Source organism: Amblyomma americanum, unplaced genomic scaffold (assembly GCF_052857255.1).
Source record: "Amblyomma americanum isolate KBUSLIRL-KWMA unplaced genomic scaffold, ASM5285725v1 scaffold_19, whole genome shotgun sequence".
Classification (NCBI taxonomy): domain Eukaryota; kingdom Metazoa; phylum Arthropoda; class Arachnida; order Ixodida; family Ixodidae; genus Amblyomma; species Amblyomma americanum.
The window spans coordinates 1149931-1166289 of NW_027526491.1; the positions used below are offsets into that span (position 1 = coordinate 1149931).

The 16359-nt window shown below is 46.7% G+C and overlaps 1 pseudogene; it reads left to right on the forward strand.

Moving 5' to 3' along the window:
* LOC144111957 (nose resistant to fluoxetine protein 6-like) overlaps positions 1-9514 on the forward strand; it is a 76936-nt pseudogene extending 67422 nt beyond the window's left edge.
* The last annotated feature ends 6845 nt before the right edge of the window (positions 9515-16359 follow it).

The window sequence follows — 16359 nt, forward strand, 5'->3', positions numbered from 1 at the left end:
GATGAGGTCATTTCAGGCAAAGCATTACATACTTCCGGCGACGAACCAACATTGTCTGGAATTAGTTTTTATACATTTAGCGCTGCTGGAGGCTAGCACTGGGCTAGCGGCTGGTTCACACCAATTGTTTTTCTCTTGCAGCAAACGTTGTCGCAATACAATCTGAGATCAAGACTTCCTATGACAGTCTCTGGAAAGCGCACGATCGTAAGGTTGAGCGCGGCTACTTCGAGCCGATTAACGAGGAAAAAATTGCGTTATAAATAAAAAAAAGTACTTCAGAAGAATCGAACACGGCCGACAGGGAATTGATAGCAAGCTAACGAGGGAAGCGCTGATCTAATGTCATATGAGGGGTTCCGGGAAACGTCAAAGAAACCTAAATATATTTAGAACTTGGATAGAGCCTTAGAGTTCCACTTAAGAGGCCCAAGTTGTAAACACGGGAGGAGATGAATTCAAGAGAATATACCAAAAATGTCCAAGCCTTCTATCGGGAGTAGGCATTCCTAAAATTATATAAAACATCTTTGCCGAAAGTATAATCAAGCCACGGAGGTTTGTTTCGTAGCCGCATAGTGCAACACTTCTGGCGTCCTTAAGCTGTGCATCTGTTCAAGACAAGCAGAGCTCTTGTTCGCAATCATAACTCTCATTATTTTTAGCACTTATTCTTTTCATGCCTTGTTCCTGCTTATTGATACGTGTTCTTCTTCGCCCCACTTCCTAGGAAGCGTGAACATAAACATAAAGGGAAACATGAAGTGCTTCAGCCGCTTTATACACATTAGCTCTCTGTTCAGACAGCTAATGTGCAGAGTGCAGCTAATGACGGGATTTCGATATTTCAATGAACTGTGGTTGCAAGCCTGAACAGCCCCTACTCAGCCAGGGTATGAAGTGGCCGTCAGATATATAACATCTCGGTTCAAAGTTGATGTGCTTCATTCTTGAAGTACATCAAGTCAGTTACCGTAGCGTTGGCCTAGTGGTTTGGGCATCCGCCTCGCATGCGCGAGGTGCGGGGCTCGATCCCCAGTGCCGCCGGGTAGTCACCGGTGATACAATGGGTAAACGCTATCCACTGCCTGGGGCTCGGCTTCTTTAGGGTGAAATGCTTGGGAACTGGATCTTTGACCCCACCTTGTGCAACGAAAAACTACCTTGTGCAATGGCGCTCTTTGGCCAAAGCTGCCTTTGCGCCATAAAAATTTATCATTATCATCACCACATCAAGAGCTATGGTTGCAGGTACGATCAGTGCGAATGAACGGACACAGAACGGACACATCTCAGTTTACATGACCCAGTATAAATGGAGAGGAATCAACGATAAGAGATGCCGCGCAACCCATGCGCTAGACGATGCCGCGTGGTCGCGGCGAGCAAGGGCCGGACTCCTGCTTGGGGGTTGTTACCAGCAGCGGATCAGTAGAAACGACTCCGTGGGCCGTATATGTGGCCCATATGACGCAGTTTGCGGGGCCTGTAGTAATAGCCTGAGTGGCAATTTCTACCTCCGAATGCCGCAAATCCGTGCTTAACATGAGCTGCGTTTAACAAGATACGCTGAAAAACTGCTTCGTAATCCATCCCGCTCCTCCTTCGTTTTCTTTATTCAATAAAAAGGATACAAATTTTGCAGATTTACAGCGCACAGATGAACACTAGTGCAATACATTTGCTTACTTCCCTGCTTACAGGCCTCCTATAGTGGCTGCCTGGGATAACAGTACGCATCAAAATGACAGATAGCTGGGAGAGTTTGTGACCTTTATTACCACTGTAGTGCGCAGAAAGGACGACAGACGGACGGACGGACAAACCGACAGACAGACAGACAGACAGACAGACAGACAGACAGACAGACAGACAGACAGACAGACAGACAGACAGACAGACAGACAGACAGAGACAGACAGACAGACAGACAGACAGACAGACAGACAGACAGACAGACAGACAGACAGACAGACAGACAGACAGACAGACAGACAGACAGACAGACAGACAGACAGACAGACAGAGACAGACAGACAGACAGACAGACAGACAGACAGACAGACAGACAGACAGAGACAGACAGACAGACAGACAGACAGACAGACAGACAGACAGACAGACAGACAGACAGACAGACAGACAGACAGACAGACAGACAGACGGACGGACGGACGGACGGACGGACGGACGGACGGAATTCGCACTCCAAAATCCAAAACAAGCGGATCCAACGCTGTGTTATGGGGAATCGAAATGCCCTCTTCGCTCCTTCTCTCCTCCTCTCGTGTTTGGCTATCGAGCTTCTATACCAGACTACCCTACTGAGGCGTCATAGTCGGGTAATCATGTCGTCATTTGTTTCTTTCGTTACTTTATTTACCTCTCCAGGCAGCTGCATTCATTCGTGCTGCAAGTGATTGGCTAGGCTGCCGCCGGTGCGTGGCCGCGCTGCTGCCTGCAGTGATAACCTGAGTGGCCATGGTTACCTTCGAAGGCCGCAAATACGTGTTTCACATCAGCTGCACGCGACGAGATACGCCAAGTACCTACTTGCTAATCCACCCCACCCTTTCTTCTTTTTTCTTATTGCTTTAAGCTTACAACCCCGCAACACATAGACGATCACTCCTTGAAAGGTTTTTATTTCCTTGCTTTTTGATATCCTAGAGGGTTGCCTGGAATAAAAATATGCGCTAGAATGAAAGATGCCTGGGAGAGTTGGTGAGATTTAGTACCAGTGTAGTCTACAAAAAGGAAGACAAATTAAATGACGGCGACACTAACAATGAACTAATTTTTGTAGGACTACAGACTCCAAATTTTTGCTTTCGTGTTTTCATCTTTCAAACAACGCGTTAGACATTGGTATACACGGGCCGCCTCGTGGTATTCGCCTACGACCGCTAAATAATTTATATTGAATTTCTTCTTGATGCTTGTACTATTATCAAGTACGTGTGATGTGTTATCAAGCACGCAGGCTGATGCATAGCATGAGCAAATCCTGTTTCACACGAGCCGCGTATCATGTCCAGTCATGCGACCTTTGCGGTCTCTATAAAGCCAGTAACACCCAGCAATAAACGTTTTCTTTCTTTCTGCCGCTACCCACCGGTTACGTTCCGTTCCTTCAATGCTATTTAGCTTTGGGTTTCATAAGCCCAACGATAGCTGTGGCCTGTAGTGGATGTTTAGGTCACGTGAAGCACAAAAAATGCAATGCAACTGCTGATACATAGACTGTTGTAATTCTAGCTATTGAAGCAGGCTAATTTAAGTCTTGTAGTGAGCTAAAACTCTGTGTCACCATTAATATAGGCGTTTATTTCTGCGTCAGGTGACCTAAACATCAACTGCACGTCACAGCCATCATTCGGCTGATGAAACCCAGAGTGAAACAGCATAAAAGAAGAAATTCAATTACATAATATTTAGCGTTCGTAGGCGAAATCCACGTGGTGATCCACGTATTCTAAGGTGAAAAGCATCATTTGGAAGAGGAAAACACGCATTAAAATTAGGTGTGTATAGTCCTTTAAGAAGTGTTCATTCGATTTGGAACGACACTGCTTCATGGTGCTTTTCAGAGAAGCGGCGCTTGGGAAATCGAAATATCTCCTTCGCCGTCTTCGCACCTTTCCCGTACTCTCGTGATTTCTAGCCCGCTCAAGGCTGTGGGTGCCTCGCCACCAGCCTCACCTAGCAAACAGCCATCGTCAGCGTGATTATGTCGGCGTTTGTTTATTTTGCTAGGTAATTTGTATTGCGCGGCTGCTGCATTGCAAGATCGCGGCGTGAGGCTCATGAAACGTCTGAAGGTGCCGTACGAATTGCTCTTTTGAAAAATATCCATGTAGACACGCTAACGTAAATGGCTCAAGTGTCAAAAGTCGAAAGAATACGAAAGTCACTTTCGAGCATAACTTTGATTTCTGAGCTGCTTATGGAGGCACACTATTAGCCTAAATATTTGTCACAACACGAGGTAACGCGAGGGCGAGTTTATTTACGGTATGCTCATAAAAAGCGCCTAAGAGACCCTTTATTGCCAATTCTTTCAATAATTTCACAAAAAACAAAACAAATTTGTTCAATGCGCATTTACTTTAAATATTGAAACGAAGAATTTCGGTACCATGAAAGCGCTCTGCGAACATAATTGCACTAAAAATATATTTTATTACCAGTTTACAGGCCGCGATTACTTTTAAAAGCTTGCGCAGGTTTCTGCTGATATCACACGGAGCTACCGACACAGACTACGCTTTTTAAATTTGCCGTCTCGAGCATCGTCATCCAGTGCAGTACGCTTATAGAAATTCAGAGCACACCAGAACTGGCGGAGGGGCCTTTCAGCAAGTGCAGAAAGACGCGAAACTAAACAAGGCTGGGAAATGATTTAAAAAAGTAGCGATATCTGGGGAATAATTCGCTACTCTCCTGCTGTTCGGGTAGCCACATACGCGTGTAAAAAGTTTCTTTAATTTTTGCTGAGAGGTTGGATGGCACCCTGCACAATTGCTATTAGAATTTAAACCGAGAATTCATGAAGTAAGATACGTTTTATATTGCTTTCTGCTTCTCGTGTCGAGAAATGAAACAGTCGTATATTTACTTAGCTCGTTCCCCAAAACCCTCCGTGCTAAGATCTACATGAATGTCAGCTGAAGGCATGGAATGCGCAAGCGTCAAAACGTGTCCAAGTAGTCTGCTCGAAAATAACCACAATGCACTTCCAACTCCGCACGCGATTCATTACTACACAAAGACAGTGTCCTTGCGAGCAAATCCTTTGTTCTTCATGGAGCAGGGCGAGGTACAATATCCCAGCGTAAAGACCTGAAATGATGCCAAGTTGTTTTCTCCTCCACTGCGTGTTGTACGTTACAGTAAGTTCCTTCAAAATATTTCGCCCCCGAGCCAAAATTACCATCCTTCTAATAACAGTGTTTTGTTAAAAGCGCTCAAATGCGCAAAAAAGCACATGCAAGCCTAATCGATGTTGCTCGCGTGTCGCCAAAGAGTGGATCTGAACCCGGACCCCTGGCATTTGGACGTAATTGAAAAAATAAGGGCGCTTTAGGAGTTCACCTACGGTAAACAGACAGCGTCCACATTCCCGATGTGTAACCTTCCTCCCTGCATCCTTCTCAAGCAGTCCCTGGAAAGCGAAAATGTCGTTTGCCTACAGGTTGTGTACTGTCACTCTGGCAGAGAAATGTAGACACGTCTATCGACTGAACCTGGGACTCTACAGAGATGGGATCAGGTGGTGGCCTTGGTTTAGTACGGAATTTTGGCGCATTCCTTGCTTTATTCGTCAATTCCAAGTTATTGGAGTGATTGAGCCATCTATGGTTCAGAATGAAAATGCACGCGAGAACGCGGTGAGACAACAGGATGGACAACTTTTTATCTTTTCTCAAACTGGTACTACCGCAGAGGGCTATATATTGGATACAACTGGATCGACACAAGCGTGCATTGCAATCAAACACGGGTTTACGTCTACTTCCCAGTGGCACCGCTTTACTAAATATCAACGTAAAGCGGACCGATTTGTTCAGAAGTACTGGTATTCATGGCTGTCAAACAGCAGCAAAGCGGTCGCGGGGCCTTTGGAAACTAGTCTGCAGGCTAAATTTGTGCATTGCTCCATGTGAGTTGCCATAGTCCCTGCATCACCCAATATGAATATAAACACCAGATATTTAGGGCTTCATTGTACCACATTCTTTAGAACCGCAGTGAGTACTCCGAAAATCTAGGAGCAACAGTGTGCTCTTTTTTTTTACTGCATGCTCCAGAGAAGTGCACATTCTGCCCTATTCACGTCGGCATAAAACATGATTACCAGTGTTTTCCTACGTATCCTTACGCGAACGCAGGCTTCTTGAACACATTCCTGTCTTTGGTCCTTGAGTGCCTTCACGCCCCTGAGCAGGCGATCCTTCGGTGTGTACATCATCCACATGCCCTTCATACATCTTTGGCTGCACATCTCCCGCTAGAGGATGTTCTTCTCGCACTTCTTCGTGGTAAGTGTCCGGAGTGAAGAATTTTGGTTCTGTGAACAGATATGCATAACTAGAATTTCTCGCATGTTTCGTCAAGACGTGAATTCGTTTTTTGTTTCCTTTGTTGATCAAAAGCCGCACATGACTTTAGGGGACCAAATTTATCTAAAAATGCCAAATATAGATGGCGTTCATAGATATCAAGTTGGTTGAACTATTAGGGAAACATTGACACTGAAGCCCCCAGAGAGATACGCTCCACGTTGCTGCATGCTAAGCCGCGGTGGGGAAATATTCTAGCCGCCCGCTGCAAGTACTGAATTCCTCACTTGTATTGTGAGAGAGGGTGTGTGTTTGTGTCCGTGAGAAGAAGGAGAGAAAAGCGCACTGGCTTGCCACTGGTATCATGACCGCCACTACCGTTTCCGAGTGCAGCTTCACTGTAAGCACGGATGCGCCTATATGGTACTAAAAGAGGGTAAGCTGTCCTCTAAAATTAAAAGAAAGGCCGCTAGAGGACAGCTTACTCTCTTTTTACTCCTTTCTCTTCAGAGTAGGAGGAGCAAAAAATTGGCGGTGGTTTAGCTCTGGTTAAACCTGGAGTGATGCAATAACTACAGATGGCCGAGTGGAACTTGGTCACGTGACCAACCACATGACGAACCACGTGATCAGCCAAAGCGCCGTGCCGCCGGCAGCTGCTTCGCACCACGTAACCAACCACGTGAAAGTGTGGCGGCGCAGAAACAAGGGGGCGGCGCCGCCACGCTGAAGGCTCGGAATGCTACCGTAATGTAGCTATCGCTACAAAAGAGATTAGAGCAAGGCAGGAGAGGAAGAAGAGACGGGCGTCTCCGCTAGGAATGTTGCTTGGAAGCACCTGCCAAACTTGAGACTATACTTTGTATGGAGCAACGCCCGACAGATACACAAGCGTCAAATTTTTAAAATATCCCGAGCCTAACAAATTCGGTATTAATCGCCGCTGCATGTGGACACAGCAGAATATGGGCAGGGCCCGCTCCTAGAGATCACCAGAAGGTGGTAGTTAGTAGATGCCTGAAATTTCTAGTGAATTATGCTGAGCGACGTATCCCTAACTTCATTTGTTCATTAAAACGTGATTTTGGGGAAGATATTTATTTCCATCCAGGGCGAATTGCGTACCACCTAATCCTGCACTGCGTAACTCGCCCAATAGGGTGCGCATGTTTATCCTATTTTAAGTACAAATGCGGTCCTGAAATTTAAATTTTTAAGCGTATTCCGTTCCATAAACCTTTGAGTGACGGTGCACAAGGTGACACAGCGTGTAAGTTGCTGCTTCCTGGATTACCTTTAACACAGCCTCGGATATGCTTATGAAAAGCTTGTCGGGCACCGGTGTCAACGTTTTTTGACCAAATGGTAATTTCGATCTTTTGTTTGTACCACTAGAGCAGTCGATTACTCCGGGACGTGCTGTACTGGAAATAACAGATACAAAATTGAGTCGGCTGCAGTGACCGCTCGCATTTTAAAAGGAGTTTTCTTTATAAATACAACACTAACTTTAGGTGGCCGAACGAAAGCACCATTAGTTCACTGACGGCTGTTGTGGCATTACACCTGAGTCCCATTCCTGCCGGTACCAAGGCTGCGCCGGGCGTGGTCGCATTTCCTTCTTGGCCTCGTGCGCTTGCTGATGAGAGAGACCTCGCGAGAGCGATAGACACGAGGCTCCTCACCCGGTGCAGCCTCAATAGTGGAAAACACGGCCCATAACAGCGCCATCCATCGTGCAGCGCTCCTTCTACACCACGGTGTCGGTCGTAGCGGACTCGAGTTGTGACAGAAGCTGGTTTATGGGGATTTAACGTCCCAAAGCGACTCAGTCTATGAGGGACACAGTAATGAAGGGCACCGGAAATTTCGACTACCTGGGGTTCTTCAACGTGCACTGACATCGCACAGTACACGGGCCCCTAGAATTTCGCCTCCATCAAAATTCGACCGCTGTTGCACGGGATCGAACCCCTGTCTTCCGGGTCAGAAACCGAGTGTCATAACCACTGACCCGCCGCGGCAGCAGTGTGACAGAAACTGTACAAACTCAGCGAAGCCGCTGCGGTGGAAGTTATGCGATTTTAGCATCGTTTTCACGCTCCGAAAATTTCCAATCAGTATCGCGTATGTAAGCGCGATAAGAGCCCGACGAGTCAGGCGTGTAGCTGAGCAAAGTCACGCCCTTTGGAAGATCCGGCATTTGTATTGACTCCATGCCATAGATTCTAAACTGATGCAACTGAACCGGCGCCCTGCGCAAAAGTGGGCGCACTGAATGAGTAAACTTGTTTCCCAAGACCGCGAAGCAAAGGAACCGGCCTAAAACGCGCTCTTAAATTCCCTTTCTATTTACTCCCCAATCCGACTGTGTTTCAATATCACCCAGCTCCCCGATCTGACCAAGCGGTTCTGCTTAGTAATGCCGACCCACAACTGGAGCTACCGCATCTCGATGTGCTAGCGTTTACTTAAGCCCTATGCGTGAATTCGTTATCCACCATTCGACCAGCCCATTTTTGTACAATTCTTGAAAACCTTAGCGTATCATCGCTAGTATGGAGCCCTCCTGCTCCTTTTCAGCTGCCAGCGTTAATGCTGCGCCAGTCTGACGCTGCCAGCGCGTACCCGATTTTACTGAAGTATAGGTCTTATAGGAAAGACGTGCATTCGCATCTATCGTCATCGCACTGACGCGTCTGCAAAGGGCAGAGCGCATGCGTAGCAAGAAGGAGGCACAGAAGGGGGAGTTGCAAGTACCGCGTACCCAGCGCAGATAGGCGCCTGCTAGAAAGTGACTCAGCGGCACAGATACGGATCGCCAGAGTAGACATCGACGCAGCTACGTAGATGGAGGGCGCTGCAGCAGAGCGATGGAGCGCCAATGACCAGGCAGACAGTTTCGGATTGTCGATGTGGCAGCTGAGTAGCGCCAATGGATGAAGCAGAGCGACGACGCGTGGAAGCTCGCGCTCGTTCCACGGTGCACAAGACAGGGCCAACTTCTCGGGAACGTCATCAGTACTATGCCCCAAACAAATGCAAATGCAACAGGTGACAGATGTTCACATGTAGCTTTCAAGCTCAGTGTCTGGCTCGCTGATCAGCATGGCTCAGGCGTTTACAAGTCGAATTAAAAATCTCCTTCCTGCAAGCACTGATTCCTTCCATGCCTTGCTCCTCTTTATTGACAGGTGTCCTTCTTCTTCTCCATGGTTCTCTGGAGCTTTTTGCTCAGTTACCTGCTGTTCATCACCTGCGAAGCACCGACGGGAAAGCTAGAGAAACTCATCTTTGAGCCACGACGAACGAAGACGACCAAGGAGGCAGTAAACGAGCAGGCGAATGCTGATGGCAAAAAACCCAAATTATCATGGGTAGCCTCGTCTCCTCAAGGTGACAAGGTTGCCTCGCTACAAAACGGTGAAGGCGGGAAGTCATATAACGGGTAGCATTACGAAAATGGCACCCAGACAACATATCACCTCTGAAAGAATCGTAAGTTGCACAGTTCTTAGTAAGCAAACATTTATGCTTTTCGAGAAAAGTGTTGCAGGCGTGGTCTGTGTCCGTTATGCTGCTCAAAAGGTTTTAGGGAGACTGGTATCCCAGATGCTGCACTATTATGGCATATGGAAGTAAATACGTCTGGAAAATACACTTGGGAAAGCTTTGTATGCAGGCATTCAAAGCATATTTGTTGAAAATCCAGGGCAGCGGCAATCATGATATATATGCGCTAGATTTTTTTATTTAGTCACAAACTTTTAGCCACATCACATACTTGCTTGGAGGCCACGAGAATTCATCTTTGTTGCTTGTATTCTAGGCTGCCCTTGTGTACAAACCTGATGTTCTTTCCAATAAACCTTGATGAAAGTCAGCGCTTTGTCTTCCCTTACTACTTCGCTGTTTTCTCCTTTCTGGACTATTGTTTCGTCGATCTTGAGCTACCAACAGGCCCAGGCATCCTAATGCGTAATAGATTGAAAGTTACAAACTGTTCATTCGAACGTTTTGGGGCCGTTCTACAACTTTCTAGTTGGAAGTTTTCACCATCTTATTTGCTTGCGAGGCTGGTTCATTAATCTCGAATGATTATGCATTTACGCACACTACAAAAAATATTGTGACTTGCTCCATACAATAGCCACCAGCATGCATTTGGTCGTGTAGTCTTGGAGTGCCGCGGCACATTATTACCCCCTGGCAAGAGTTGGCTGGGACAGCCTGTATATATGAAGTTTCCTACCCCTGACCAAGCCGTCCGATCCACTGCTGTGGAAATGCGATGTCCAGCCAGGTCCGAGAGCCTTGTCGCTGCTGCCTGTGAGGATGCTATCCTGTTGAAACCATACATCAGTGGCCTTGTCGACTGACAGATACAAAAGGAAGTCGTCAATGGGTCCTTTGTGGATGTCACTGACATAGCGCTCTGCTGTCATCGTCTGGTCGAAAAACACAGGCCCGAGCAAGCTACCTTCAGAAATTCCAAACACTGAACGGCCATTGGTAACGGTGCTGCGTCTGTGAAACCCAGTGGGGGTTTGAATATCTCCAGTAGTGAGCATTGTGTATGTTTACCGGTGCATTTCGCGAATAAGTCGGCTCGTCACTCCTCACCTGTTTGGTCAGAAAATGCGGTCGTCTTGCAACTCTGTGAGAGCCCAATAGGTGAAGTAACTCCTGCTGTGAAAGTTCCATGGCGCCAGGTTTTGATGCAGCAGCAGATGGAACGGATGCAGGTGGTTCTTCCGCACCATCCGTCACACTGATGACTAGGGAAAGTTCGTTGCTGGGCGAGTTGGTTGGCATTTATGATTTTGAGAAAGGCAGCGCTGACACAACGGTGCTGAACTAATAACTTTATTTTCGAAGACAACTGAACCGCACCTTTTATACTGTGACAGAAAATTCGCAAGCACAAGGAGGCAGAGACACGCATGCACAAGGATATGCAAGGATGAAACGAGGCAAACCATATGAGTCACCACCTATCTAATCGTTCCCAACGCAAAAAGAGACAGGTCCAAAAAAGAAAAAACGATGGCAAAAAGCACGAACAAAGCGAATGAAAGCCAACAACTAACATGGCTGAACTGGTGACAATGAAAAAATATAGAAAGAAAATGATATAAAAGGCAACAAACAACACAACTAAAAAGCGACCGAAAAAAAAACAACGCTAAAAACGATTCACACTGAGAAACAGCGAAAAGTATGTGCAATGAAAGACAAGAAAACAAAAAAGTGTAACTTGCGTGAAAACCAACAGAGAAAGAGGCTTACAATGCTGATGACATTAAATCTTCGAAGGAATGAAGATGGTATATAAACACAATTAACACAGGCGAGGTGATACAAATAAACACACGCGCGAAAGCCCAAGAAGAGCGGAGAATCATATCGAGGCAGAGAGGAATCTATTTCTTTTTCCAACACGGCAACTGGCAGCCTGCTGACGGAACAATCGTTTAGCTTTTTGGTGTTAGCTGCTTCTCTTATTTCACGGGTGTGTTGGTTTCTGTTGTTTGTCAAAATTTGTTTCTTCAAAGTTCGAAGAGCGGCGACGACAGGGACGGCAGTCCCGGCAGTGAATGGCCAAGTTTCCAGTCTTCTTTTCTTTTGTGTTAGTATGTTCTAGCAGCCTTTTATTTATACACCGACCTGTCTGGCCGATGTATTTCCTGTCACAGGTTAAATGAATGGAGCAAAAAACACGCGCGGAGCATATCATGGTAAGATCCCGGCGCCTAGTTGTGCATTCCGGAAACTCCTCCCTAGGTCCATTGACAAGCCGGAAAAGGTTAGGAAGGTGATCAGAAGCAAACAGTACATCTACTCCAGCCCTTTTGCAAATTTTTTAAAAATTATGCGACACCTGTTGAACGTATGAAATGACGGCCAGTTTTTTTTTCCGAACCCTCTCACTCTTGAAAGTGTGTTTTTTGCTTTGCTTTGTCTTTAACAATTTTTCAGCCACAGAGGACAGGAGTAACGCCGAGCACCGAGGCTTAAGCAGTCTCTGTTCATGGTTTAAATGACTATTCTCAGGGCAGTTCTCAGACGATTTGAGCTGCGCGTTGGTAAAGGATTGCACTATGTTTTCAGGAGGACACAGGGGCGCAACAAAAACACACGGACATAGAAGTAGACAGGGACGAGCGCTTACTATCCCTGTCTACTTCTATGTCCGTGTGTTTTTGTTGCGCCCCTGTGTCCTCCTGAAAAGATATGAACCAACACGCCCAAATACAAGTACTTCTGTGCACTATGTTTCTCTTGACTGATTTCGAAAGCGCTGAATCGTAAAGAAAGACTGGCTTGTTGGCTCTATGCTCAAAGATCCAGCGAATGGGCTGGTGCGAAAAGCGCAACTTCAATTCCAGAAAGCGAATGCAGTCATTTTCCGGTATTTCATGTGTTAAAACAGGCGGAGATAAAGACTGTGAAAACGGCTAGCACCTTGTGTACTTCGGCCATAAGAGCATTGTAGCGGCAGTATAGGAGGATTAAACTGTCATCAACGTATGCGATTTTAAGCAGTGGAAAATTTTCAAGTTCCTTGCCAAATTTTTTGTCATGCATAGCAGTAAGCCCGTTATATTTAATGGTGCGGGCTGGGACCTATATTTCTTCTTTCTGTTTTTTAGTCCTAATATAATCTATCTCATGCATAACCATGTAGAGGACGCTCAGAACAGGAGCGATGTTTGAACCCATAGAGATGCCCTGTTTCTAGATGGAAAAAGAATCATTTCACTTGGCAGCATAGAGGGACTTAAGAGTGGTGGATAACACTTACTAGTTCAGCGCAGTTTCTCCACTTCGTGTCCTTGTCCGTTGTCCGCCAGCGCTACCTTTCTAATGACTCGGTCACTCCAGTATCCCGGCTTACGCCGCGTACGCTTGGTTGAAGATCCAAAGATAATAGCGGCAGAATGTTGGCATCGACGCCCTCACTTAAAACAATTGCTCTGTGCCGTGTCCGCTTAAAACTGCCCCTCTGTCGTAGGTATAGGTATGCAGAATTTTCATTGGACTTGGCCGCCTGCCTTGCCACTATTGCTGCACAAGGATTGCAGCGCGCCTTCTGTTCCCATGAGATGCTCCGAAAGCCAGAATCTAGTGTGCTTTCTCTTCATTCCTGAATAGCATGTCTGCTATGCTAAAAAGCTTCCATTTCACTTATGACTGCCATCACAATAGCACATCACAAATTGTGCCTGACCACTGCTCCCAACCACGGCTTCCTCTTTAGGAAGCGACAGCACTGCCATGGACAGACCTCATGCATGACAAACTAACTTCGCCACCTCAGCATCTCGTCACTTTGGGGCTACATCGCCATCTCAAAAGCGCGGGGTGTTCGCTGCAACTTGCACCGTCACGCGCGCCAACTGGCTGACTGCGGGCAAAGAAACCATCGCAAAGACATCGGCCCACCGCTGCAACGGGGCCGCAGAGTGATGGCCGCAACTGATTTCGCTCTTTCGCTCGCTCAAACCACGCTTGACAGCAGTACGATCGTGGCGCGCGAATGAAGAGCCAAATGAGCCGGAGCTGGATAAGAGGGGCCCACGCGCCGAGCGGCCTTGTGAAAACGGTGGATTCTGCGCTCTCGTTTCTCTCATACGTCACGAGGACTGCTCGTGCGCCGCTCGGGCTGCTGGACAGAGAGTTGGTTCCTTGGCGCCGCGTGCTGTCTTGGCTTACCGCGGGAGTTGGCAAACACCGATTTTGACCCATGTCGTACTCCGGCAGCATCACCGCACGCTGGAACCAGGAGACAGACGAAAAGTTTCATCGAAGTTCGATGCCCTCTCTTCGCTTAGGAGACGTGATTTCGCTCCTTTCTGCCGACAAGGTTACTCGCGGCCAGAGGTGGGCAAATGCCCTCATTTTTGGTTTTCCTTCCTCACCCTCACTGTTGAATCCAAGGCCCTCCCTCACCCTCGCCCTCATTTTGAGATGTTATCCGGCCCTCCCTCAGCCTCATCCTCAATTCAAAAAACTTGCTGGCCCTCTCTCGCCCTCACATCGGTGACCCTCCCTCACCCTCACCCTAACTAACAGTCGTTTAAAAATTCGAGTTATTTTTGTAGTAGGCAACTTCCGGCGATATTAGTGAGTAATAAACATTTAAGACAAGCCCTAAAGGCATTGTTGGACGAGAGGCTAGATCCTTTTATTGAGTGTGTCCGTGTACATGTGTGTGTATTGTTAGAGCTAATACGTGAGACAAAACCGAGACAGTTACGAGTTGAGCCCCAAAATAACACTCTGCCTTTACTTCTGGCACGCACTGCGTGCATACATGTTAACTGCACCTACAAAATTTCATTGTTATCTATATGCGCCGCTAAAATAAGTCAGCACGTTGTTGTGTCTGTACAAAAACTAATGTACGCCAAGAATATTCAGAAAAAAATGCAATAGCATTTACCACGAACATTACAATGAGTCTAAGCATAGAAAAAACTTAGAAAAAATTTCTAGGCCGCTTAATTACCATTACCCGATGACTTTACGATAGCACTGGGTCTTCTGAATTTCACTGCCTTTAACCTCTCGCCATATCGTGCGGATTGCTGGACGCTTGTCTGATGACGCTTCCACGCGCACGGATTGAAGCTAATGAAGACCACCCTTTCAAACTGCAGCGTGAGAGACTGGCAATTTAACACGCGTGAACGTGCGTAGTGACCAAGATGACGACAATGCAAGCATAGATTGAGAGCTTGGCAATTTTTACAGGCAGAATGTTAAGATTTCTCCCAACTGACCGTTCATCTGAGGCAAGTGCATGAACCGAACGACATTAAATCGGAGTGGCCCTCCCTCTTGGTGATGTGCTCAGCCTTACCTCGCATCTAGTGCTCTGCTGCTCTGTCCTTTTGCGATACGATTCGAGGCGTTTCCTAAAAAGTTAATGTAAATGAAAATATTTTCAATGCAATTAAAATACAGTGCTTTAAAAATGCTGTTGCGATGGCGTTGAGGTCTGAAGCAGCGACCAGCGGAACTGATTTTTTAGCGCCACCGCGGCTTCGGATCCCGCTCCTCCAGCTATGAAGCTTTTTATTTCTTAAGTGTCTTCCCTCAGTGCGATTCCGGCTTGCCACTGCAGTGAGGCTCTTATGCTGTCTCTTGAATTAAAACATTTTTCAGGCCATTTGAAACTCAAACGCGTGGCTAAAATGCAGCTTTTAGGCTGAATAATGGCAAACATTAACTGTCGGTGTCTCGAGTGAACGGTTCCTGTGGTTGCCATTATAGTGCCCTAGCGTTTCTACTCCGCCGAAAATCGGTGGTCTGTCTATCGGAATCCTGCTTCTAGCACGTGGGCCACCTTGGTCACGTGACGTTGTGACGTCATCACAAGCTGCCCATCAAATTATGAGCAAACGGCCCGCAGTGGCAGTTCAATTAATCATATGGGAGAGATTCCTCAGGAAAAACTTGGGCCTCATAAGCCCCGCCGATGGCAGCATCTGCCATCACAAGGCAGTGGCGCGTAGCCTACAAGAGACATCTCAGCGCCAGGAGCGGAATCAGGATCAAATGGGCCTGTGAATGCAGAGAATTGACCAATTATACCGCAGTATAAGTTTAAAATGATGCAATATCACGCAAACTTACATCATATGAAATATCAACCGAAGTAAGCCAGTTCACGTCAAGCAAAAGTATACAGAGTAAATTTAAATCAGGGCTAGTGGTGCTAGCACACAATAATTCTTGATTAGCCCCAAGCTAAACCGCCCGTGATTGCTTTGCTTGCATGGCTACGCATTACCCAAACGTTGAGAGTCAGTTTCCTACCATGCCTGCGAGAAATGTGGTTCATAAAATCAGGCGCGCGATTATGTGGTCTCATGTCTCACCAGCGACAGAAATAGAACCAAGAGATGTTGCTGTTATTTGGAGAGTTGTACAACTTTTTCTTTTTTAGCACATCGCACAATGCAAGGGGGAGCGAGCGATGATTCAGACCAAAGTTGTTAAGCTGCTGCTTTATTTCCATGGTAAGATTACAATGATTGACTTTGCCCACCTCATTGTCGGACCGCTTTCCTATACCTCAATTCCAGTGAATATAGAAAGATACGACTGTGCTGAACTACTCACAATATGAATGGAAAAACTCCACACTAACGCCGCCAACCGGCTTTCATTTGAGAGTGGAATTTCGTAGAAGAATTTTTGCGCTGCAGCCAGTTCTTTAAAACCTCACTCAGCTGAAATCGAACTTCGTTCCGACAAAGAAGGCCTACAACTTCGGAATTCAACGGCC